The 26,140-nt window shown below is 46.7% G+C and overlaps 1 non-coding gene and 1 pseudogene across 1 annotated transcript; both read right to left on the bottom strand.

The window, feature by feature from the left end:
- Nucleotides 1-6,058: 6,058 nt before the first annotated feature.
- LOC142422600 (NADH dehydrogenase [ubiquinone] 1 beta subcomplex subunit 10 pseudogene) lies at nt 6,059-6,888 on the bottom strand (annotated as a pseudogene).
- Nucleotides 6,889-13,787: 6,899 nt separating this feature from the next.
- LOC142423524 (U6 spliceosomal RNA) lies at nt 13,788-13,894 on the bottom strand. The gene has a single exon (XR_012779155.1). It is a non-coding gene; the product is annotated as a U6 spliceosomal RNA (small nuclear RNA).
- Nucleotides 13,895-26,140: the final 12,246 nt, after the last annotated feature.

Genomic DNA, 26,140 nt, shown 5'->3' with positions numbered 1-26,140 from the left:
CCCACCTCATAGAAGATATCCTGGGAGGCAGGGTGGTAGGATTAAAACCATGGCCTTTGGATTCGATTTCCTGACCACAAATGCTCACTGTGCTAATTCCTATCTGTGTAGCTTTGGGCAAGCTACTGAACCCTTAAATGTTCATAATCATGATATATGTATAATAGGGATTGTGAAGAGGAATAAATAGAAGAATGTTGGCTAACCAATTAGCACAATCTCTGTACATACTAAGTATTCCAAAAATATTAATTGCAATATTCTCGGGAAGCAGACATCAATGAAATCGCTTTAGTTCCAGGCAATATGTGCACGAGGAAGTAGGGATGGAAGTTGAAATAAAAAATGAATATATAAAAGAAAGGAAGAAAAAGGAGGCAGGCAGAAAGGAGATGGGGAGAGGGGAAAAGAGTATACAGTACAGTATTGTACATCTTCATTGATATTTATTCATCTGTGCTGAAGATGGGGGTCAGCTAGAGAAATCTGGAGTAAACCAATTGTGATAAAGGGGCATATCCTGCTTGACCTTTGAAAACTTTGCTTCATTCGATGTGTAAAGAAGAGAGAAGGGGGCTCAGGCAGGAGGCAAGAGGCCAGGGGCCCGGGTGGGTGAGGCTCCTTTCCCAGTACCAACGCCTGTAGCCAAGCCCTTAAAAGTCCCCCCACGTACTGCCCTGCTTAAAAAAGAATTAATGAGCCCCAGACAAACTGGGTGGGAAAGAGGCTTGGTGCAGAGTTCCCTCCCTGGGGCAGGGGGGAGGGGGCTCTTCTCTGTGGTTATATTGGGAGGGGAGGAAGAAGAGGTGTGGGCAGAATAAAAGAAGGCCAGCACTGAAGGAAGAGGGGAGAGGAGCCAGAGATGTGGTACACATATGTGTCTCTACATGAACACATGTTTGTGCATATGTACCTATGCATGTATGGGGTGTGTGTGTGTGTATTAGTATGTGTGTGAATTCTAGAGCAGCAGCAGGAATGAACTGTGCAATCGGCCACACCCAGGATCCCTGTAGCTGCAGGAATGTTGCACTCCTGCACTGTGGTCAGCTGATGCTTCCCTGCTGTGGCTCAGAAACTGGTCTCTCTTCTCTCTCTCTCTCTCTCTCTCTCTCTCTCTCTCTCTCTCTCTCTCTCTCTCTCTCACACACACACACACACACACACACACACACACACACACAGTCTTGGATCTCCACACAACCCCAGAGGCAGGGCTTCCAGGGAGACCAGTTCGCCCCCAAGGGGACTGGAAAGGGAAAGAACACAGGTAGGGGAGCTACCCAGACACCCTTGACAAATTCTCACAAAAGGCTGGAAGACCAAGAGTCACAAGGGAGGCTCTAGGCCCGGGTCCAAGGGCAGAGCACAGAGGTTCCTTTAGCTGTGCCTGTCAGGCCCAGTAGTAGCAGTAATACTGAAAGCTAGCCTAGTGGTGTGCTTGCAATTCTAAGTGCTTTCCACAGAGCACTGGTTTTAAACCTCAAGACAAACCTCAGAAATAGGTCTCAGAAATAGGTCCCTTTAGGCAGCTGAGGCTCAGAGACCTGAACTATGAATTCCAGGCAGCCTAGGCCTGGAGCTCACTGGGAGGCCCCACTCCTCCAGGGAGAGGTTTGGGTCTTAGTGGAGGGTGGGAGGGGACGATACACATGACTATGCACTGTGACTTCTCCAGATGGGATGCACAGAAATCCAGCTGACTACATCTGTGGGAAGAGGCCGTGGAGAAGCTCAATATCAGCAGCTAAAGGAGCTAAGTGTAGAACAGACCAAAAGATCAAAGTGGATGTCAGAGGAGGCTCTGAAATTAACCTCCAAGTCACACTGAAGGCTTTAAAAGCAAGACTCCAGGAATTGACAGAACCCCAATTGTCATGTTTCAACTTGCTGATGAAGCATTGAAAATACTCACGTATCTACGCCAAGAAATCTGGAAAACAGATATATCTCGCCAACTGGCTGGAAGAGATCCATATTTGTACCATTCCAAAGAAAGGTGACCCAACAGAAGGCACAGATTATGGAGCAATATCATTCATATAACATGCAAATAAAATTTTGCTGAAGATCGTTTAACAGTGGTTGCAGGGAGCTGCCAGGAATTTGGGCCAGATTCAGAGAAGGACAGGGAACAAGGGCTATCACTGCTGATGTCAAATGGGCCTTGGCTAAAAGCAGAGAAGCCTAGAAAGATGTTTACTTATGTCTCATTGAATATGCAAAATATTTGAGTGTCTGACTCAATAGCAAACTATGAGTGACCTTGAGAAGAATGGGGATTACAAGGCATTTAGTTGTGTTCATGCAAAACCTGTATAAGCATCCAAAGACAGTGTGTGAACAGAACAGGGAATACCGCTTGGTTTAAAATCAGGAAAGGCATGCATCAGGGTGGTACCCTCTCACCATATTTATTCAATCTGTGTGCTGAGCAAATCCTCGGAGACGCTGGACTCTATGAAGGAGGCATCAGGATGAGAGGAAGACTTAATAGCCTGCAACATGTAGGTAAAAGCGAGGAAGACTTGAAGCACTTGTTGATCAAGATCAAGAATCGTAGCTTTTATATCGATGTGAATGGGACCCAAAGCCCATCTGTAGACAATTGGACATCCCCTTACAGGAGGGTCACAAGGAAGAGACCAGCCAGTCAGGGTGCAGTACAGACTGATGAAACACAACTTTCCTCGAGTTCTTTAATGCTCACACACACACACACACACACACACACACACACACAGTCATGACCCCAATTCTACCTTACAAATCTGGCTAGATCAGAGCATGTACATGGGTACAGACAAGAACTCACAACACAGGGAATCCAGGACAGGCAGACCCCTCAGGACCAATAATGAGAGTAGCAATACTAGGAGGGTAAGGGGACAGTGGAGGGGAGAAAAGGGTAACTTATCACAATGGTCTACATATAACCCTCTCCCAGGAGGATGAACAACAGAAAAGTGGGTGAAGGGAGACCGTGGTCAGTGTAAGACATGAAAAAAATAATAATTTATAAATTATCAAGGGATAATGAGGGAAAGAGGGTGGGGGTGGGGGGAAATGATACCAAGGGCTCAAGTAGAAATAAAATGTTTTGAAAATGATGATGGCAACATACGAACAAATATTCTTGACACCATGGATGTACATACGGATTGTGATAAGAGCTGTTCGAGCCCCCAATAAAATGATTTTTTAAAAGGGAGCATAGCCCTCAATATGGATTATAACTTAATATAAAGAAAAGCAAAATCCTCACAACTAGACCAATAAATAACATCATGATAAACGGAGAAAAGATTGAAGTTGTTTAGGTTTTTGTCTTGCTTAGATCTACAACCAATGTTCATGGAATCAGCAGTCAAGATCCAAGGATACATTGCACTGAGTAAAGCAACTGCACAAGACCTCTTGAAAATGTTGCAACCAAGGGTGTTACTTGAGGCCTAAGATGCACCTGACCCAAGCCACGGCATTTTCATCACATCACCCACATATGAAAATTGGACATGGACTAAGGAAGACCAGAGAAGAATGGTGCCTTTGAACTATGGTGCTGGTGCGGAATTTGAAAGTGCCTGGACTGCCAAAAGGACAAATAGATGTCTTAAAAGAAGTACAACTGGAATGCTCCTCAGAAGCAAGGATGACGAGACTTCATCTTGCATACTTTGTACATGTTATCAGGAGACAGCAGGCCCTGGGAAAGGACATCCTGCTTGGTAGAGTAGAGGGGCAGCAGAAATGAGGAAGGACCAGACCAGATGGATTGACACAGTGGCTGCAACAATGGCCTTGGACATAACGATTGTGAGGATGGTGCAGGACTAGGCAGAGTTCTCTTCTGTTGTCCACAGTCACCATGGGTCGAGAACTGGCTCGAAGGCCCCTAACAACTACAGCACCACGAGATTCTCATCTGTGCCCCCACCCTTTGAGGACAGGAACTTGCCTACCTTGTTCATTGATGTAGCCAAGCATCTAGCACAGTGGCTGGCATAGGATAGATGCTCAATAAATATCTATGGAATGAGTGAAGGGTAATAGGACCTTATCCCCTGAAAGATAGGTAGAGGGGTTGGTCTTCCAAACTGAACATCCATCCTAGGCAAAGGCATGGAGGGGACTAGGCTCAACATTTCACAACACTGGGGGGCCTCAGTGAGCTTGCTCTGTTCATGTAAGCTGTGTATTGCCTCCCATTAGGGCCCAGCACAGGTCTTAATAAATAAATATAGAAGTCCAGTAGTGTTTGTTGAACAAACGATGAACACCAGAACAGAGTTGAGGTTTCTTTTTGGAAATCTTTCAGTATCATTGGTTCTTGAGAATATGCTACCTCTAAAAATGGTTGAATGTAGACTAGTTCAATAGTTTGCCATAGGATCTTTCAATATTGCCACTCAAGCCTTGACTTTTTCCTTCGGCTTGATATGTACTGAATGTGTTTCTAATCCAAGTCTTTGCACATTCCATTATAATACTTTGCTTTGTCTACTCAAGCTGTCCTTTGAAATGTTCTGTTCGGGTTTTTTAATTTTTTTAATCATTTTATTGGGGACTCGTACAACTCTTATCATGATTCATACATCCATCCGTTGTGTCGAGCACATTTGTACATTTGAGCCCTTGGTATCAGCTCATTTTTCCCCTCCCTCCCCGCTCCCCTTCCCTCATAAACCCTTGATAATTTATAAAGTATTATTATTTTGTCATATATATATATATATTTTTTAGTCCAAGGATTGTTTGTTGGCTTTTAGGAGTGTTTTCCAGTCCAGTCTGTTGGGGCACCACGCCCTGGCCCCAAAGTCCACTTTCAGCATTCCCTGGGGACCTCGCTGCTCCATTCCCTTGCTGTTCCGCTGCACTCGGTGTGGTGGGATCGGAAGCAATTCCCACACTGTGTCTCCGGTGCTGTCCCCTGCAGGGCCATGGGTCAGTGAGGGACGTCATATCTCATAGTGGGGCTGGCCATGTGGTCCTCTCCATGGACTGGCTGCTCTAATTGGGGTCATCGTCCTCAAGGCCTGGTGGGCCAGGATGTGCTCCACTCTCTCCTACTCCCCCTTCATCTGCTCCCATGTGCTCTGATCAGGTATGTCCCTCTCCCAGAGCTGCAGATTCAAAGCCGTCCTTTGAAATGAATTCTTCTGGGGGGAGGGGCAGGCATCCACTTAATATTTGGTACTGGGGCCAGCCTCCCAGACCTCTCCACTGGTTCCCTATTCCACGCTGGAATGTTGCATTCACACCTTGAGGCACTGGGTTGAAGTCTGGTCCCACTTTCCCTGTGGAGATATAAACAATACCCTCCCCTTGGGTGGGTTAGTGCCCCATGCCCTCGCTCCCTTTTTCTTCCTTAAATTCATCCTTTTTTGTGTGTGTCATATCTTACACTGTCCGACGTCTCCCCTCACCCACCCCTCTGCTGTCCACCCCCCAGGTAGGAGGTTAGATGTAGATCCTTGTAATCGGTTCCCCCTTTCCACCCCACCCTCCCAGTATCCCCACTCCCACCACTGGTCCTTAAGGGATCATCTGTCCTTGATTCCCTGTGTTTCCAATTCCCATCTGTACCAGTGTACTTCCTCTGGTCTAGCCAGATTTGTAAGGTAGAATTGGGATCATGATAGTGGGGGGAGGAAGCATTTAGGAACTAGAGGAAAGTTGTATGTTTCATCGTTACTACACTGCACCCTGACTGGCTTGTCTCCTCCCCGTGACCCTTCTGTAAGGGGATGTCCAGTTGCCTACAGATGGGTCTTGGGTCCCCAATCTGCACACTCCCCCTCATTCACAATGACTTGATTTTTTATTCTTTGATGCCTGATCCCTGATCCCTTTGATATCTCGTGATTGTTCGGCTATACTTCATCATTTCTTCCATGTGTTTAACTACTGAATAACCTTTACTTTCTTTTCAGTCTTCTTAATGACCTTTTGCTTTCTTCATGTATGATGTCCTTTTGTGTGTGGGGGGAGGGGGAGGAAGCCAGAACTTTTATTTCAGGACAGTAGTCAAACGAAGTAGTTTACAAAGGAGGTTTTCTCAGGCTGCAGCTGCCTCCTTGGCTGCCGTCTGCTCAGGCAGCATCCTCTGCTTCTGCTGGGCCTGGCACTTGTGGGCTGAGTGGTGAGCTCCCTCCCAGGCCTTGGGAGCTTTGGACACTTGTGTGATCTGCTCCAACTCCCGGGCGGGCGGCACAGTTCTGCATATAGCTCTCGCCCTCCCGCTGCTGGCTGGCCCTCAGCCTCTCTTGCACAATGTTGGCAATCTCCTGGTCAACTTTGTAGTCCCTCCGCCACTGCATCGCGGCTTCTCACATGCTCAGGACATCCTTTTCCTGGCACTCAGTGGTGTCGGGCACGCGGCCGAACTGCCGGTGGTAGTAGCAGGTCTTGTTCTTGGCGTGCTGCTGCTCCATGAAGTCTTACACTCCCGAGGGTCACGGGCCGGTCCACGAGGCGTTCGAAGGCCTTGGTCACGTAGGTGATGGATGGGGTTGGGCAGCGAGGTCTGCGGAGAGGGTGCTGGTGTGCGGCATGGGGGTTCCGGTATATGCCCATGGCCCAACCCGGCATGTGTGATGCTCTTGATACCCTCCCACAGTCCACCAGGTCTCCTGCTGCTTGTGTTCAATGAGTGCAAGCTCTTTTAGGAATGTCTAAAAAATCAGGTGGGATCTACGGAAGGTCAGATTTTCGTTCTCGTCGTCGACTTAGTTTAATTTTCTTCAACTTCAACCTGAACTGACATAGGAGCAATTGATGGTCAGTTCTACAGTCAGCCCTGACCTCGCTTTGGCTGACGATACATCCCTTCACACAGTCGTCGGCGCCGTACGTTCTATCTGGTGAAGTCCATGGTGTAGTTACCATGTATGTGGTTGAAAAAGAGGTATTTGCAATCAATGAACAAGTCCATCGCCTTGCAAAATTCTATCATGTGATCTCCGGCTTCCTTTCCGTTACCAAGGCCATATTTTCCCACCATTGTTCCCTCCACTTTGTTTCCAATGTTTGCATTCCAATCACAAGTAATTATCAGTGGATCTTGATTGCATGTTTAATCAATTTCACACTGAAGATGTTAGTAGAAGTCTTCAATTTCTTCATCACTACTAGGTAGTAGGTGCTTAAATTTTAATAATCCTTATATTCGCTGAATTTCTTTGTGTTCTGCAGTAACATGATTTCGTGTCAACTGGATAAATACAATCTCAGAGGGGAGTCTAGCCTATCAGTCAGGTCACAAAGTCACACACTCCAGGAGGATCCTGGGAACTCCCTCCCTGGAGGTGGGACACACTCTCTCTCTGCTTCACCTTCCTGTTGACAAGCCACATGGAGCCACGCTGATGGCAACCAGAGCCCCGGAGATGCGTCCACCGCCATTGGATGCACAGGACTTTGCACCACCGGCCTGTGATCCCCCTGCATTTGACATTATTGCATGTGTCTGACCAGGAATTCATGGGCTAATATCGGACTTATGGGCTAATGTTGAGCTTAGGGACTTGATCTGAACTGGATTGGGATGTTTTATTGATGCATAATTACTTCTTGATATAAAGTTCTCTCATATATATTGACTATCTCTGGATTTGTTTCTCTAGTCAACCCAGACTAACACATTAGCATAGAGATATTATCCTATCACAGACAGCATTGCACTTCAAGATCGAGCTGGAAATGTTTTTTACGATGAATGTGCTGCCATTCCTCTTGAATTGGTCATTCCTGGAATGGTAAAAACCATATGATTGTCTGATTCAAAATGGTCAATACCAGGCCATTTTAGCTCAGTAAAGCTTAGGATGCCAATTTTATGCATTCCATTTCATTTTTTGATGACTTCTAATTTTCCTAGATTCATATTTTGCACATTCCAAGTTCTGACGATTAATAGATGTTTGTATCTGTTTCTTTTCATTTTGAGTTTAGGAGGCTAGAAACTTAACATCAGGGCCCCGACTGCAGGGGAAGGCTTTCTCTCTCTGTCAACTGGGGGGAAGGTCCTTGTCATTAATCTGAACCCACATTTAGGAGCTGCTCAAAACAGGGACCCATAGCCAAAGGATACGTCCTGCTCCTGGCTCTTCCTCCTTCGTGGTCATAGTCCCTTATTCTCCCCATTCCTTCTCTTTTTCCCTTTATCTTTTGTAAGATAAGAAAGGTGATAGGTGCTCCACCCCAGGAGAAACTCCCCTGGCATGCCCTGAATCATGATACTGCCTCCACGCTAATCCCCTTACAATTGATGGGTTGAGCCTCTCAGCTCACATTCAGGGATCATTACACAACTGCTAAGTTATCTTATTACATGATTGCCAAATCACTGAGATTAATCGCCCAGCCATGTTGACACACATTTTGTGGAGACACAATTCAATCCACGACAATGCACAAGATTGGGCACAAGGATCAAGCAAGAGAATTCCAAATAATTTCTCGTGATAGTATTTCCCTCAAGGAGGCAAGGCATAACTCCTCATGTGTGGGCTTTGCCTAGTGCTTTCCTTCCAAAGAATACGAAATGAAGAGAGCTGGGGGGAATCATTCTAGCCTAAAGAACGCGGCAAACGCTCCCTCAGGCCCGCAAGGCTGGCATCAATCACATGAATAATGTGACTCTTGATATAATATTATGAAAGTAGCCTTTTACCTCTGTAGGCTTCTTTCCAAAAATCTATAACTCCATCCTGATCAGGAGAAAAACATCAGTTTCATCTCAATAATGGGAAATTCTACAAAATACCTGACAGTTAGCCTCAAAATGGTCAAGGCCCTGACAAATAAAGGAAGCCTGAGAAACTGTCACCGCCAAGAGAAGCCTAAGGAAACATGAAAATGAAACGTAAGGGGGTATGGTGAGCACCATCCTGGAAGAGAAAAGGGGCATTAGGGGTTACAGGTTGAATTGTGTCCCCCAGAAATAGAGATCATAAATCCTGACCCCCTGTACCTGTGGGTACAATCCCTTTTGAGAATCGTTTTCTTTAGTTTTTCTTCCTGGGACCATAATCAGTAGAGAGTGTGAGATGTGAGAGAGCAGATGAGAGGGGGAAAAAACAAGAGCAGATTAAACACAGAAGAAAGTAAACACAGATGGGGCAAGACGGATGCTAAGCCACGTGAAAATCACTGAAAACCCAAGGAAGGAAGCCGGTGAGGGACAAGGACCTTCTGAATATAGAAAGAAAACCTTCCCCTGGAATCGGGGACCTCAATTCAGACTTCGAGTCTCCTAAACGGTGAGGCGGGGGGATTCTTAAGACAAAGTTTTTTGCGAGTCCTAGGGGGTCATGTAACTAAATGTGGGGGTCTCAACAAATTTGGCAATGGTAAGTGATTTCTGAACACACAACGATCACGATTTAATTCAAAATCATATGTAATGAGGCTCACATGCTTCTGGTGGCGTTTGCCCGTGTTGAAATTTCTGGGGCAAAAAGGGGTTGTGAGTACAAGTTTAAGAAGCCTTGGTTTCAGCTTCCCACGTGTGCTATTTCTGTTAGCCCTCGCTAACTAAGACCCAAGGTCAGATTTAAGGACACCGAGGACTAACAATCAAGGATAAAGTGTCACCAGTGGTTCATTAGTTGGAACAAAAGCACAATCATAAATAAGATGTTAGTAAAGGAAGAAACTCAATGTGAAGTATATTCCGACTATGTACTAACCTCACAGTATGTTGGTGAATCTAAAAGTGTTCCAGAAAGGAAAGTTTATATTTTAAAAGCCATTCGAGTTTTATAATTTGGCAGTTCCTCAAATATTAAACAGTTACCATATGGCCCAACTCTCCCACTCACAGGTGTGCACCCAAGAGAAACATACACGTTTTAAAAATAGAAACCTGTGATAGTTAGGTTTTGTGACAAGTGACGGGGCCAACATTCTGAATGGTTTGGCATTTGAGGCCTACTAACCCCCCACAAGGTGATCTAACATAATGTAATCAACTCCATGATAAGATCTGCTATGGGCAGCCAGGCAGCTGTAAGAAGATTAGGCTGGGCTGCAATCCCCTTATACAGGTCACAGCCCTGATGCAATTGAAAGTAGGTAGCAGGGTGTGGTCTGCTTCTTAGATCTAAGTAGATGCTGTGGATGCTCTTTTCCTGACTCTGGACCCTGCCTCTGGCTCGTTGACCTCCAGTTCTTTGGACCTGAGCCAACGGCCTGACATATTGCCTGCCCATGCCAGAAGCTATCAGCGACCTGCCCTCTGACCTGCTGGCCTTGAATCCATCTGCCCCTGGCAGGCAGCCTGTGGTGTTCCTGCCAACCCAGGGTTCACCAGCCCCTGAGGCTACGCGAGTAGAGACAAGCCTCCAGTTTAAGATCTGACCTGTGGACGTGACACTGGGCTGGATTTATCTGCTCTTACAACTGTGTATACTTTTCATGACAGAAATTTCCTTCAATAAATATATGTCGCTGGTTTGGCTTCTCTAGAGAAGCCAGCCTAATACAATGCTCATGATAAAGTGAAATATACCCACACAAAACTTGTGCATGAACGTTTACAGCAGCGCCTTAGTCATAATAGCCAAAAGATGGAAAGAACCCAAATATTCCTCCGCTGATGGATGGATAAACAAAATGTGACTCACCCATGCAATGGATTTCTACCCAGCAGCAAAAAAATGAGTACTGATTCACACTACCACATGAAAGCACATCAAAAACAATAAGCTATGTCCAAGAAGCTGATTACCAAAAGCTAATGCAAAATGATATTATTTTATGATACCATTCACAGATCATACATGGTCTAATATTGTATCGTAACATTGATGTTAAAGGTATAAAATGGAAAAATCAATAGAAACAGAAAATAGGTCAGTACTCACCTAGGGCTGGAGATGGAAGGAAGATGGGGAAGGGAAGTGACTCCTATGGTACGCAGGGTTTCTTTCGGGGTTGATGAAAATGTTCTAAAATTAGATTATGATGATAGATGCAAAACATGGTAAATAAACTAAAATTTGCTGAACTAGTGACTTTCCAGTATGTAAATGATGAAGTTGCATATATAAAAATAATTCTAAATTATTTATAGCTTATTATTATACCCTGGTGACAGTGGTTATGACTGGGTGGCAATCCACAAGGTGAGCAGTTGGAAACCAACAGCAGCTCCACAGGGGCTTTCTACTCCTGTAAAGAGTTAGTCTTGGCGATGGGGAACTAGATCTGTGTGCATATATGTATAGGTTTAGTATTAAGGTAGCAGATGGACATTGGGCCTCCACTCAAGTACTCCCTCAATGCAAGAACACTTTGTTCTAATAAACTGGCATTCTGTGATGCTCACCTTCCTGACACAATCACTGAAGACAAAGTGGGTGCATAAGAAAATGTGGTGAAAAAAAAAGAAAATGTGGTGAAGAAAGCTGATGGTGCCTGGCTATCAAAAGATATAGCATCTGGGGTCTTAAAGGCTTGAAGGTAAACAAGTGGCCATCTATCTCAGAAACAACAAAGTCCACATGGAAGAAGCACACCAGCATGTGTGATCACGAGCTGTCAATGGGATCAGGTATCAGACATCAAAGAACAAAAAATCATATCATTGTAAATGAGGGGGGAGTGCAGAGTGGGGACCCAAAGCCCATCTGTAGGCAAGTGGACATCCCCTTACAGAAGGGTAACAGGGAGGAGACGAGCCAGTTAGGGTGCAGTACAGCAACGATGAAACATACAATTTTCCACTATCATAATTTTGATTCTACCTTCCAAATCCTGGTAGACCAGAGGATGTACACTGGTACAGATAGGAACTGGAAACACAGGGAATCCAGGACAGATAAACCACACAGGACCAATAATGAGAGTAGCAATACCAGGAAAGTAAGGGGAAGGCAAGGTAGAAAGGGGGAACTGATCACAAGAATCTACATATAACTCCCTCCCTGGGGGACGGACAACAGAAAAGTAGGTGAAGGGAGATGTTGGACAGTGTAAGACAAAATAATAATAATTTATAAATTATCAAAGGCTCGGGAGAGAGGAGGGACAGGGAGGGAGAGGAAAAATGAGGAGCTGATACCAAGGGCTCAAGTAGAAAGAAAATGTTTTGAGAATGATGATGGCAACAAGTATACAAATGTGCTTGACACAATAGATGTACGTATGGATTGTGATAAGAGTTGTATGAGACCCCAATAAAATGAGTTAAAAAAAGAAAGAAAATGATGGTGGTAGCGATTGTACAATGATGCTTGATCTAATTGAATTATGGATTGTTACAATATCTGTAAGAGCTCCCAATAAAATGATTTTTTAAAGGGTTAGTCTTGGAACTGTATCTGCTTTTAAATTCTGTGAAGTTCATTTATCAAAAATAATTTACACAAATATAAAGTGAAATGTTTCAAATTCAAGGTAATGTAATGTAGTGTTTGTAAGATACTCTTGTCTAATATTATGCAGTAGTATCTTGATTTGTACAATATTAAAATGACTTCATTCTAACACCCACTGATCTAGATTAATTGTGTAAGTTCAGATTTAAGATTATGGGAAAGAGTGCTTGTAATACTTGTGCACGTATTGGAAGTTCAGTCTGGTTTGAAAAGAGTAATTTAACTGTTGGGTGCCAGGAAATAGGTTTTCTCATAGTCCACTGCCAGCCCTGGGCAGGCCGTCATACCTGGCACAGAACATTAACTGTTCACCTTATTAACAGAGAGGTGAATAGCTTTGAGATAAAGTTTTAGAGAAAATTTTTTAAAAAGAGTTTGTCTTGGAAACTCACGAAGGCAGTTCTCCCCTGTTCTATAGGATCACTATGAGTTGGCATGGCCTCGAAGGCAGTTGATAAGATAGCAAGTAGGAAAGATTTATACTTTTTAAACCTTAAAAGAATCTACTGCCCTACTTATGTGCCCAAATATGATAGAGGAGCTGTAGAATGGATTGTCCAAGTACTCTTGTCCTGTCTGGTTTGAGATTTACACGTAAACAAGTACCTAAAAATTGATCATCTCTTTTATTTATTATTTTAAATGGAATGATTCAAAAGTAACAGAAAACCATGGGCATCAAAGCAGATTTTGCTACAGCCTTGTCTTATTTTATTATTATTCATTAGCTGGGAGAGTTACATTTCAGACTATCTACCCTGAGCCGAATTCAACAGTTCCACCCATTCATCAATCCCCACACCTGTGTTCTATCCCACGTTGCCTCCTCCGGGATCTTTTTGCCCTCTGTGCGCTTCTGTCCTCCTTCATTCCCAAGTCTACACCTGTCAACTCTCTAATCCAGGGACTCGCCACCGCTACCACCCTTCCCTCCCAGCTGCCTTGGGAACAACCTCCTACGTCTGTCTTGTTGGAATGCCAGTTCGGGGTCGATGTTTATCCGTAGAGTAGAGCAGCTATCTCTTCCTTTCTCAGCAGCTCAGTAACATGTTTGTTGAGTTTATCCAGGCTTCTTTTAGTTTTTTGTTTGAACTATTTTGAGCAGGAGGGTGGGTCGGAGCATGTAATCCTCTAAACTCTTGACCGATTTCTATTTTTAGAAGATCTTCTGGGGCTTGGGAAAACATGGGGGAATCGACAAGGGTGATAGCTGAACAACATGACAGCCACCAGTTAATGACACAGAACAGTATGCGTGAGAATGCTGGGGTGCAAAGGTTTTGTTATGTGTGTACAAGAGGCTCAAAAAAATTCATGGGAAATGAGAATGAAACAATAATGGAATGATCAGGGCGTTTTTCTTCTAGCTTTTTGACATCTCTTCACATTTACCACAATTTTTTTTTTAATATGGAACGCTTCACGAATTTGCGTGTCATCCTTGTGCAGGGGCCATGCTAATCTTCTCTGTATCGTTCCAATTTTAGTATATGTGCTGCCGAAGCGAGCACGTTACCACAATTTTTTTTAATGTTTTTAATCCCTCTGGCTACCAAATAGAGAATGGACAACATGATGGGGAGCGGGCAGGGGACTAAGGAGGAACTTTAGCAGAGTACCCAGGTTTACCCATTGCTATGTGACAGCTCCAAAACACAGCAGCTTAAAACAACAGTCAGTTTGGTTATTCATAGATCTATAAATTTGGGAGGCTCAGTGGGGCCAGTTTGGCTCTACTACGCATAGTACCAGATGGAGTGATTTGGGTGCTGGGAGATCCACTTTCCGGATGGACACTCACATGGCTATCAACCTGATGTGGGCTCTTCAGGTGGGCACGCACACTGTGGACGTCCTTTCCTCTCCACAGGCTGCCTGGGTTGCCTCCCAACATGGCAGCTGGGTTGTAAGAGAACAAGGTACAAGGTGGAAGGACCTTGTTCTCATGGTCTAGCCTTAGAAGTCACATGACATCTTTTCTGTTGAATTCTATTAGTCAAGGTAATCACGCGGTTCTCCCTAGATTCTAGAGGAGGAAAATCTGACTCACCTCCGGATGGGAAAATGACCCAATTCTAGAAGGACATGGTGTATGTATAGACAGTGTTAGACCGTCATGGGAAATACAATATGCACAGAGGCTGTTGGCATTGTCTAGGAGACAAACAGAGGTGTGTTGGGTTGGGGAGGGCGGGTACCACAGCAAGGATGCGCAGCAGTGAACATAGTTAAGAGGCCCTGAGGAGGTAGGATTGCTAAGACTTGCTGATGGTTTAGGTGAGCATATGAAAGGTAACAGTCCGAAGACACCTGAGGAGAAAGCGTCAAGCAGGAAGGAGGGGTCGGAGGTGAGCCCTGGCAAGAAATCAAGAAGAAGAGAGAGAGTGTGTAGATGACCAGCTCAGAATGGTTTGCTGTGAACGTGGCAGAAAAATGAGACATTTTGAGGAGCTGATACCAAGGGCTCAAGTAGAAAGCAAATGTTTTGAGAATGATGATGGCAACAAATGTACAATGGATGGATGTATGGATCATTATAAGCGTTGTATGAGCCCCCAATAAAATGATTTAAAGAAAAAAAAGAGAGAGATTTGCTTGTGCAGTGAGTGGGGTGGGGTGATCATGATGGGTTTGCTCTTGCACCAGGCCCTAATCCTGGGCTTCTTGCCTCTGGCCCCGGGGCAAGAAAACATGCTCAGGGGTTGATGGTGATGCTGCTGGGCCTTGACGGTGCACACATGGCTGGTATGGGAGCAGAGGGGACAGGAGCCAGGGCAAAGGGTGGTTGGTTGGTTTCCTGGCAATAAGGAGGGGACCAGGAAGATATTCACACTGGTAGAGATATATACAGAGTCACGGGCTGAGAGATCTTTCAGGAACTAGAGGTCCAAGTGGGGCAACAGTGGGGGCCTGCCAACTGGCTGCCCACCCAGCCCAGTGCTGGCCCCTCGCAGAAGACCCAGACCACAGGCCGGGACAGAACCATGCTAGGTGTCCACATCCAAACTGTTCACCTAAAGTGCCAGGAGAGGGCAGCAGAGAGTCGAGGCAGGCTGGTCATCCCAACTGGTAGCAAGACTTGGGCACTGCAAAGAGGAACAGACCTTGTGAGATTGTCACTTCTAAAGCACTGTCCCCCTTCCTGGTCCCTGTGAGAATGACACACCCACTTTACAGATGGTGACGATAATAATGATTGTTGCCAGTATGATCCCCAACACTGTCTACTGAGCCCATCCCAGCGCCCCTCCTTTTTGTTTTCGAATTTTTGTCACGCCACTCACCTTGAGCAGGTGCCCTGAGCTCTCTGAGCCTCAATGGCATCATCTGTAAAGTGGGGGCAGTGATAGTACCTAGAGGCTCGGTTTTCATTTAAATAAGGCAATGGATCCACAAGAGCACATTACGTGCACAGTAGATTTAAAACTAAAAAAACGAGTTAGGCTCTTGAAGTTGCATTGCTCCTGTGCAGCCCTTACTCGGGTCTGCCACTCGGGTCAGCAAACACCTTCACCTTCACCAAGGAAGCCTAGGATCCGAGAGGAAAGAAAACCCAGCTTCTAAAGGGGAGGAAAACTGCACCCCGACTCCCAGACACGGGCCAGCGTGCGGCTTGGAACAGTCAGCCTCTCGGTTCAGTTTCTTCTGAAAAACTGAGATCGTGAGGCTGCCCACCGCCTGGGTTGTTGAAGGAGCCCTTGGTAGTGCAGTGGGTTACAGTGGGCTGCTGACCACAAGGTCAGCGGTTCTAACCCAACAGCTGCCCCCAGAGAGAAAGATAAGGCTTTCTAATCACAAAGAGATACATAGCCTCGGAAACTCACAGGGCCAGTGCTACGCCGTCCTGAGTCAGAGTCAACTGGGCCAAGTGGGGAGCAAAAACCAAAATGAAGGTTGTTTTGTTCATTAGGATGAAGTAAGGTAAGATCTTTGTCGTGGGTTGGGTTCTCTATAGAAGCAAGACAATGGAGCTTATGTATAGATGAGGGGGGTACCCCAATAAAAGACAGATTTTTTTCTCCCAAAGCTATGTATATATTGGCTCTTTTTTTAATTAACAATTTTATTGGGGGGCTGTGTTAGCTTGGGTAAACTAGGGAAACAAATCCACAGAAACTCATATGGATGAGAGAGTTTTACATAAAGGATAAGTGTACATTAAGAAAGCATTCCAACCCAGTGCTGCTCAATCCCCTAAGTCTAACATTAGCCCATATATCTGACACCTATCTACACAGTCCTCCTCCATCTCACAAAACACACGCAATGACGCCGACTGCAGGAGGAAGCTGAATCATTGAGCAGGTAAGCATCTCAGCGCTGGCCGGGGTCTCCACACAGCTTCTCCAGCACCCAGGCCTGCATCTGGGTAAGTCCATGTGACTTCTCCTCAGGGATGTCTTTCAGGAAGTGAGCCTTGCCAGTTGAAGCAGGGAACTGGCTAAGACAGCTGCACCCTGGTCCGACCATCAGAAAGCAAGAGACCCAAGAACCAGAAAGGTGAGGCTTACTGAACCATTTAGCTCTCTTACTGAACCAATTAATCTCACATGTGTTTTTCAGCCAGGTTGGCACAATAAACCTTAACTATCTCAGGGACTCTTACAAATCTTTTAACAATCCATCGTTCAACTGTATTAAACACGCTTGTACATATGTTGCCATCATCATTTTCAAAGCATTTTCTTTCTACTTGAGCCCTTGATATCAGCTCCTCGTTTTTCTCCCTCCCTCCCACCCTGGTGAATCTTTGATCAATATATATTATTATTTAATGTCTTACACTGTCTGTTGTCTCCCTTTACCCCTACCCTCATGAAATCGATACTCCTACTACTATTTCTGAGGGGTTTATCTGTCCTGAATTCCATATGTCCAGAGTTTTATTATTATTATTAAATACTTTTATTGAGGGCTCTGATATCTCTTATCAGAATCTATACACTCATCCATTGTGTCAAACACATTTGTACACTTGTTGCCATCATCATTTTCAAAGCATTTCCTTTCTACTTGAGCCCTTGGTATCAGCTCCTCATTTTTCCCCCCTTCCTCCCGCAGTGTCGAGAGTTCTTATCTATACCAATGTGTGTACTCCAGTCTAGCTGGATTTGTAAGGTAGACCTGGGTCATGGGAGTGGGGGATGATGCATTCAGGAAGTAGAGGAGTGATGTGTGTTTCCTCAGTGCTAGACTGCACCCTGGTTGAATCATCCCTTCCTTGTGACCCTTCTGTGGGGGGATGTCCAATTGGCTACAGATGGGCTATGGGTTTCCACTCCAACCCTACTCTTTCACATTGATATAATTGTTTTGGACCTTTTGATACCTGATACCTGCTCCCGTCGACACCTCATGATCACACAGACTGGTGTGCTTCTTCCATGTGGGCTTACTTGCTTCCCTGCTAGATGGCTGCTTGTTTAACTTCAGGCCTTTAAGACCCCAGACCAAAGCTATGTATTTTTTTTAAATGTAAACAACCTTATCACCTTCAACGTACTTTCCATTACACTTAATACATTTGTCAAATCTGCTATTCCATTCTGGAAACATTTTTCAGACTTATCTGTTTGGATGGCTGACAGTACCGCCCTCGTTTTTTTCTTCACCTCAGTGTTGTCAAATCGCTGCCCTTTCATGTCTCTCTTCATTTGAAGAAACAAAAAGAAATTGAATGGAGTGAGGTCGGGTGAGTAAGGTGCATGAGGCAAGAGAGGCATGCTGTTTTTTTGCCAAAAACTGGAGCACTGAGATAGATGGCTGAGTGAGCAGGTGCATTGTTGTGGTGGCAAAACCAGTCCCCCGTCTGACACAAATCAGGCCTTTTTGGTCACACACTGTTATGCTCTCTTTTCAGAGCCTCTGTATAGAAAGCTTGATTACCAGTCTGACTTAGTGGAGTGAACTCCAACTGTACTACAAGTCGACATTTTCATCAGTTCAGGAAGTTGATGGGCATCCAGAACGAGGTTTGCCATCGATCAACATTTCACCTTTTTTTTTTTGACATTTCACCTTTTTAGAAACAAGAAAACCACTCATACACTTGAGTTTTCCCCTTCCATAGCACTGTCCTTGTAAGCTGTGTTCAACATCACACCAGTTCCCTGTGCCTTTTTCCCTCAGCAGAAAACAAAATTTCACAGCCACTCGCTGTTCTCTTAAATAGTCACAAAAAAACAGGGTCCAAGTGAGACTGCTTTTAAGAAAAATTTCGCTGTGACCAGAGAGAACTTCTCAGGTGACGCCACTGGGTGCACGAACTCAGAGTGGATTTGTTTCCCTAGTTTACCCAAGCAGGGAAAATGGATACTCTGTGCATAGAAAGACCGATTTATCCCAGGAAAGTGCTCCAGCACGGCAGAGGCTGGCAAGCTCCAAATCCAAGCTGGAGGCTTCTCCTGACTCACAGCAACAGGGCTCACAAACCCAGGATCAGATGCCCAGCTGCTCACTGCGGAGACAAAAAAAGAAGGCGCGGTTGGCAAGTAAGATGGCAGGCTGCTGACTCACAAGTTGTGGAGGATAATGGTCCAGCAAAAGGCAAGAGAGCTAACATCCCTATGACCACACCTCCAGGAAGCTCCTTCAACAAATTGGCTGCTCATAGCAGATCTCATCGTGGAAGTGATTACATGCATCAGAGTTCCTCCTGGGCATGAGCACGTCGTAACTGTCATGATTCTCACCGAAAATCGTGGTCCAGCCAAATTCTTGACCATCACAACCTCAAAAGAGCTTAGCAGCGCCTAAGTCTAAATGCTATTGTTATTACTCTTCGCATCGATGCCTAAAGATTTAACCTCTTAGAACCCCTCACAGCAAACTCATCCTCCATTTCTCAGGCTCAGCCCTGCTTAGATGCGCATGGCTGTAGACCTCTATCAAGAGCGTGTTAAGATACAGAATGCCAGGCCCCAGCCACAGATTTCTGAGTCCGTGGATCCAGGGCAGCTGGAGAATTCGCATTTTTAGCAAGTTCCCAGATGGTGGTGGTGGTCCAGGAGCCATATACTGATAACCTCTGCTTCTCAGCTCTCCCAAGTCAGCCACTCTGACCCGAGGTCCTCTACCCAACCTCTGGCCCGCAGGGGTGGGGGAACACTAGGGATGGGGATCACTCAATAAACACCAGAGATTGTAGGCTGGGGTGAGAAAAGGGAATTGGTCTCTGGTTCCAAATCTTTCCTTCACACTGCTATCTGCTGCCTGTTACCAACCAAAGTCAAAGTCCACCTCCCAAACTCAAAACCAAAGTCATTGCTAGGGAGTTAATTCTGACTCACAGCCACCCCATAGGACAGAGGAGAACTGCCTGCCCCTGTGGGTTTCCAAGGCTGTACATCTTTAAGGAGCAGAAAGCCCCGTATTTCTTCTGTAGAGCAGCTGGTGGACTCAAACTGCTGACCTTGTGGTTAGTAGCCCAACTTATAACCCACAACACCCCAGGTCTCCTGAAGGTACACCTTGAAAATCCTACCTTCAGCTCACCTGACTTCCCTCACTCCTGATGCTCATGACCACTGTCAAGTCTCAGGCCCAGGGGGTGTTGCTGGGGAGGCTGTCCTGTCCCAGACCCTGCCCGCCCCCCATGCTCTCAGCCCCTACAGCGGTTCCCCTCACCCTCCCCTCTGCTCTTTCCAAATCACAGTCATTACCTCATGACTTTGATATTCATACCTCCTTTGGCACCGGGGAGCCACTGAAATAGAACAGGCCCTGTGTCCAAATGTGAGAGGGATTCCTAGAGGCAGCTCTGCATGAGGGGCGCCCCAGTCCCGCTCCCCAACCTGCCTTCTGCCGTCCACAAGCTCTGGCCCAGGTCAGAGAGGACCCTGTCCTGCAGGCTCCCAGGCAATGGTGGGGATCAAACCACCCACTCTCCCATCTAGACTGGCACCGGGAAGTCGAGGCAGCACACAGAAGGCAGCCCAGGACTCCTGGCCATCTGAAGCACCTGTCCTCCTTCTTCTCGGCTCTGTGCCATAGCAGGTCCACCCTGGGAATCCCCCAATGGCTGGAGCAGCAGAGTCGGGGGTAACAGGAGTTAGGGGCCCCCACGGCCTCTCCAGTCACTTCCTTAAGCGGGAACCCTTTCCAGCCTCTTCCCCTTGCCTCCCCGTAACTGATCGAGTATTATTCAGAAGAATTTGTCAGGTTTCTCCGGTGGGAATGCCTCGGTCCTTGGCTTTGCATGAGAAAAAATTCACGCCGAAGCCTCGTCTGTGATCCAAGTGAGTTTTTTATAAAGGATAGAAGCAGTTTCAGGCATTACAGTAAACTGAACAAAAGCCGGATAGACCGCAGCCAGGCCGCACAGGAACGCAGAGAAACAGCTGGAAAAAGAGAGGGTGGGCTCCAAGTTCCAGCCTTTTTAGGGCCTTCCGCTGGAAGGCGTGGTCAACAGGGCTGATTGACCCCATTGGCGGAATTAAGCCCACCTGACCTAGATTGGTACCTACCCAGGTGTACCGCTTCCCTGGCTAGGAGCCTGAGTTTGGAGCATGTTCAGTCGATACCCCTGGTTCCTGCTCTGGCTACCTAACAAATTCTCACTTTAGTGCAGGAGGCTCGGGGTCTATTTCCAGCCAATGTGTCTCGTGACCAGCCACCACCCCTCTGGCCCTGGAGTCTTGAATGTTGCTATAGTCTCCAACACATCTCAGTGCACTTTCCAAACTCATAAGGACTAGGAAGAAAGGCCTAGTGATCTACTTCCCAAAATCAGCCAAGGTAAATCCAATGGACCCCAATAATCTGATTGGCAACCATCATGGGAGTGGCATAAGATAGGCGTCATGTTACTCTGCTGTGCTTGGGGGTGGGACACGGGACTACGAGCTGGTTGATAGCCGCCAACAGCAACATGGCCCATACGTTTTCTGTATGGTAAAACACTCCCAGCACCTCTCAGAGTTAGCCGCTGCCATCCAACCCATTTTAAAGATAAGGAGACTGAGCCTTTGTTAAAAAAAAAAAAGGCAACACAGTCGTCATTAGGGAAGTCCTTGGAATGAACTCCAGACCCAAGATCGTCAATGACCTTGCATAGATGCTCTGGGATCTTTGTCTTGTCCCCATTGAGGTTTTCTTATCTCCACCTGCCACTTCTTTGTAGATCCCAGGGGAGCGATGCAGTTGGATCCCAGGTTTTGAGTGCTTGAAACAACCAAACCAAATGCATTGCCATTGCATCGATGCCCGCTCCGAGTGACCCGACAGGACAGGGTGGGCCTGCCCCTGGAGGTTTGTTTCTGAGATGGGCGCTCTTTACAGCAGTGGTTCTCCACCTTCTTAGTGCCACACCCCTTCACACAGGTCCTCCTGTGGTGCTGACCCCCCACCATAACATTATTTCCGTGGCTACTTCATCACTGCGATATTGATACTCTTATGAATTGGGCGACCCCTGTGAAAAGGTCGTTCGAACCCCAAAGGGGTCGCGACCCACAGGTTGAGAACTGGTGCTTTACAGGAATAAAACACTCAGTCTTTTCTTCCAAGGAGCGACTGGTGGTTCTGAATTGCTGACTTCACAGTGGGCAGCTCTGTAAGTAATCACTCCACCGCGAGGGCTGGAGAGCGCGTCCGTGCTTTCCTGACACTAGCTCCGCCTCAGGACCAGTCTCGGAAGCATTTCGGGAGACTAGGAGTTGGAATGGACTCACTGGCCGTGATTGGAGGGGTTTTTGAATTGCGGACGAGGAACCTAAGAGCTTAGACAATTTCCTGAAGGACAGACTCACCTCCGCTAGGAGCCGACCTGGAAATCTAACTCCGGTTTAACTGACTCCCAAACCTGTTCTCCTCACCTTGAGATGGTGCCCGTGTCTGTATGCCCCTCGGAGCCTCGCTTTCCCCTTCCGCCGTCATCACGAGGGCTCATTCCGTGCCAGTTTCCCCGGGCCCCACCTGGCCCTGTGCATTAGCTCTATTGCTGCATTTGCATGTGGGACCTGGTCTACGCACAGGGCCACCACTCTATACCTTGCTCAGCCTTGCCCAGGGGTAAGTGGGTTTCCCAGTCTATGACACCCGGGGACATTGCCCAGGAAATTTCCTCCTCAAATGAGGGAAGGGACAATGTTGGCAGAAACATTGCTTAGGCTAGGCCAGGCCTGAGAGGGACAGGCAGCCAGGGACTAGACAAGCCAAGCTGGTGAGGCAGGGTGGGGGACAGGGGCAAAATAGAGCTTCCTTTGTCGAACCAGAAGCTGCAAGACTGCCCCATCCGTACCATCTGGCTCCAGCTCAGCCCACTAATACATAAAGGGAAAAGTTGGGAGGGGGTGCCAGAGAGAGCTGCCCACCTGCTCTGCCTCCTGGGAGAAGCCAACCCAAGACCTCCCAGGTCCATCTGGCCCACATATCCCCAGGCCCTGACCACCCCCAGGGACTCCTTTAGACAGGCTGGAATTGGCCGGGAGTGTGGCCAGCTTGTCAGGGTCACAGGTCGCTGTTAATCTGCCAGAACAAGGGCGGGCGGGCAGGTGGGCAGGCAGCCGGTGTGGGCAAGGTCCTGCCAGTTTCTGCCATCTGCTCCGGTGGCTGTAGAGGGAGCTTTGCCTCTTCTGGGGAGGCAGGAGGTGGGTGGAAAGAATACAGGCCTCTAGGAAAAACAGGCAGATGATTGGATCTCAGGAAGCAGCGATTTTACTTCTGGGTGGGAGCCCCCAGAGAAACTCAACGAGGGGCTCAAGGAGTCATTGCAGCATTGTGTGACAGGGAAATATTCCAAAGATCCAAGTACCCCTCAGTAGGGGACCGGATAAATATGAGACCGGAAATTGCTTCCTCAGTTTTACACAACCACTGAGGCTAAGATGCAGTCTCCCTTCCTCAATGTGACTTGAGAGCTTGGGGAAATGTTTGCCCCAAAGCTAAGACCCACTACATCCCTGGGTTAAGAACGTTCAGTTCCAGGCAGCTCCTACTTGCCCTTCAATATTATGTAAATTTGCCTTCACTCTGAGCCAACTGAACCACCCCCTTCAGCACCATCACCTCCTCTTGCTGCCGGTGCAGCTTTAAAATCACTGAAAAAGGCTCCGGGCCTTCTCTTGCACTAAAATCCATTGACATGGATTCCGCCTGGCAGCACCCTGGTCTCACTGGCATCCAGGCAATTCTGACTCACGGTGACCCAGCAGGCTGGGGTAGAACTGCCCCTGTGGGTTTCTGAGGTTGTAACTTTTTTATTATTGTCATATAACTTGCCCTTATATCAAACTTAAAAGTCAAAAATCTCTTCCGCAGATTGTTTGGGGAGACATATATACAATCCCATAGGGACAGTGGGGAGGGAGGGGAAAATGAGGAGCTGATACCAAGGGCTCAAATAGAAATCACATGTTTAGAAAATAACGATGGCAACATACGTACAAATACGCTTGATACAATTGATGTATGGATTGTCATAAGAGTTTTAAGAGTCCCCAATAAAATGATCATTAAAAAAGAAGACCCTAAAAATAATAGGGACAGATATGAGTTACTTGGCTTTAGTTCAACAAGCCATTCCCTGTCTCCTGGAGACGAACTCCACAGGAGTAGAAAGCCTTGTCTTTCTCCTGTGATTTGCAGCCTCACACGCAGTCGCCATGCCACCAGGGCCCTGCAGTGACCCGGTGGGTTTGTAAGGTCATAAATCTTGACAGAAGCTGATGCACATCTTTCTCAGCGGGCTTCCAACCCTGACCTTACAGTTAGCAGCCAAGCACGTAATCAGCGTGCCCCCAGGGCTCTTTTTCTGACCCTCAATAAGCCTAGGGACCCTGATGGCGTACCAGTTACTCATTGGGCTGCTAACTGCAAGGTCAGCAGTTTGAAACTACCGTCCACCTATGGGAGAAAGATAAGGCTTTCTGCTCCCATGGTAAAGAGTGACAGTCTTACAACCACAGGGGCAGGTCTACTCTGTCCCACCGAGTCGCTATGAGTCAGAATTGATCGGCTGGCAGTGAGTTTAGGGTTTGGAGTTGGAAAGAACCATCTGCCCCTGTTCCAACTTATGATAAATTCAACTTAAAGACCAGCTCTCTCGCTCAGAAAGGGAAAGTACCTGTAACCCACAGCTTCCCTGTTTGCTCCAGGACATTCCCGCCCATGTGTTTGTTTGAGCAGCTTGCTCACTTTGGCAAATAGTTCTCTCATCAATCAACAGTTTACCTAGCCATGTGTCAAGAGCCTCTTAAGTGTTCCCCGATCCTCAACTCTTAGGTCCCAGACCTTGCCCAGGCCCAGTCCATCTTGTGTCGCAAGACTCACTTGAAACCACGTTTGAGCCCAGATTCTTAAGCCCTAGGATTAGCTTTCCCTAAGTGCCACCTTTTCAGGGGCCCTACTACGCCTGCCTCGAGATACGCGGCTCCTCTGTGCAGCGAGTTAGCAAACTCAACTTGGCTTGACTCAGAGTAGCGGAGAGTCAGAACCAACTACGCTAAGAGTGTGCCCGTTGCTTCTTCCTCGTCTGGCCCGACGTTGGTCTTTCTGGCAGAGTCGACAGTAGACAGATCGATAGGGTGTCTCATTCTTTGGACATGTTGTCAGGAGAGGGCCGTCCGGGGACAAGGACATGGTGCTTGGTCAAGCAGAGGAGGAGCGGAAAGGAACAGGACCCTCCAATTCAGTGGTTCTCAACCTTCCTAAGGCAATGACCCTTATGTGGTGGTCATCCCAACCATAAACTGATTTTCGTTGCTACTTCATAACTATCATTTTGCTATCATTTTTGAATTGTCATGTAAATATCTGACAGGCAGGATGTATTTTCATGGTTACAAATTGAACATTGTGAAAACATAGTGATGAATCACAAAAACGATATGTAATTCTACGTGGTGAAATCTTTATTTCTAGTGACAAATATATGCAATTTTGTCTTGAAGCTTGGTGTAGCATGGGTAACGGTCTTCACGCAGGGGACTGGTAGGTGGGCGTATCTGCATGTGGGCAAACCCGCCTGGAGACAGATAGAGGAGGGGTGTCTCGGTTCCTAAGACCATCAGAAATATGTGTTTTCCGATGGTCTTAGGTGAGTCTTGATCCACAGGCTGAGAACCCTTGATCTACAACCTTACAATAGCTGAAGAAGGAGTCCGTAGAGCTGAGGACATTTTGGAGATGAGCTAAGAATAACACGGGGAGCTAAGCAAACAATTACACCCCCTGCCATCTAGTCTACTCCGAGCAGAGCTGTGTCCCAGGGTTGGCGACCTCTAAGTCTTGATGGGAGCAGACAGCCTCATCTTTCTCCCATGGAGTAGCTGGTGGGTTTGAACCACTGAGAGCGCCTTAAACAATGACAGAGAGAGCAAAGGGTCCGGAGAAAGAGTCATCCTAATACACTACATGGCTCAGCTATCTGACTCATGAGGACGCTATAGGACAGAGTAGAACTGCCCCCGTGGGTTTTCAATCACTCCTCTCAAACCCAAACTCACTGCCATCAATCAATGTCGCCAGGGTAGAACTGCCCCGGTTAGTTTCTGAGCCTGTAACTGTTCCCAGGAGTACAAAGCCCCATCTTTCTCCTGAAGAGCAGCTGGTAGCTTTGAACAGCCCAGCTCAATGCTTAACCCACCATGCCAACAGAGCTCCTGCAGATTCTCTAACGCTCTCCCCATTTTCAGAGTTGGCAGCTAAAGCTCACCGGGTCAAGAACATAGCTGAGGTCTGGCTCCAGAGATAACAACGGCAAATATTTCATGAGAACTTGCAATGGACCAAGCACCATGCAGAGCTCCAATTCCTCA

This window comes from Tenrec ecaudatus, chromosome 12, assembly GCF_050624435.1.
Source record: "Tenrec ecaudatus isolate mTenEca1 chromosome 12, mTenEca1.hap1, whole genome shotgun sequence".
Lineage (NCBI taxonomy): Eukaryota > Metazoa > Chordata > Mammalia > Afrosoricida > Tenrecidae > Tenrec > Tenrec ecaudatus.
This window is presented reverse-complemented; position numbering and strand designations above follow the sequence as displayed.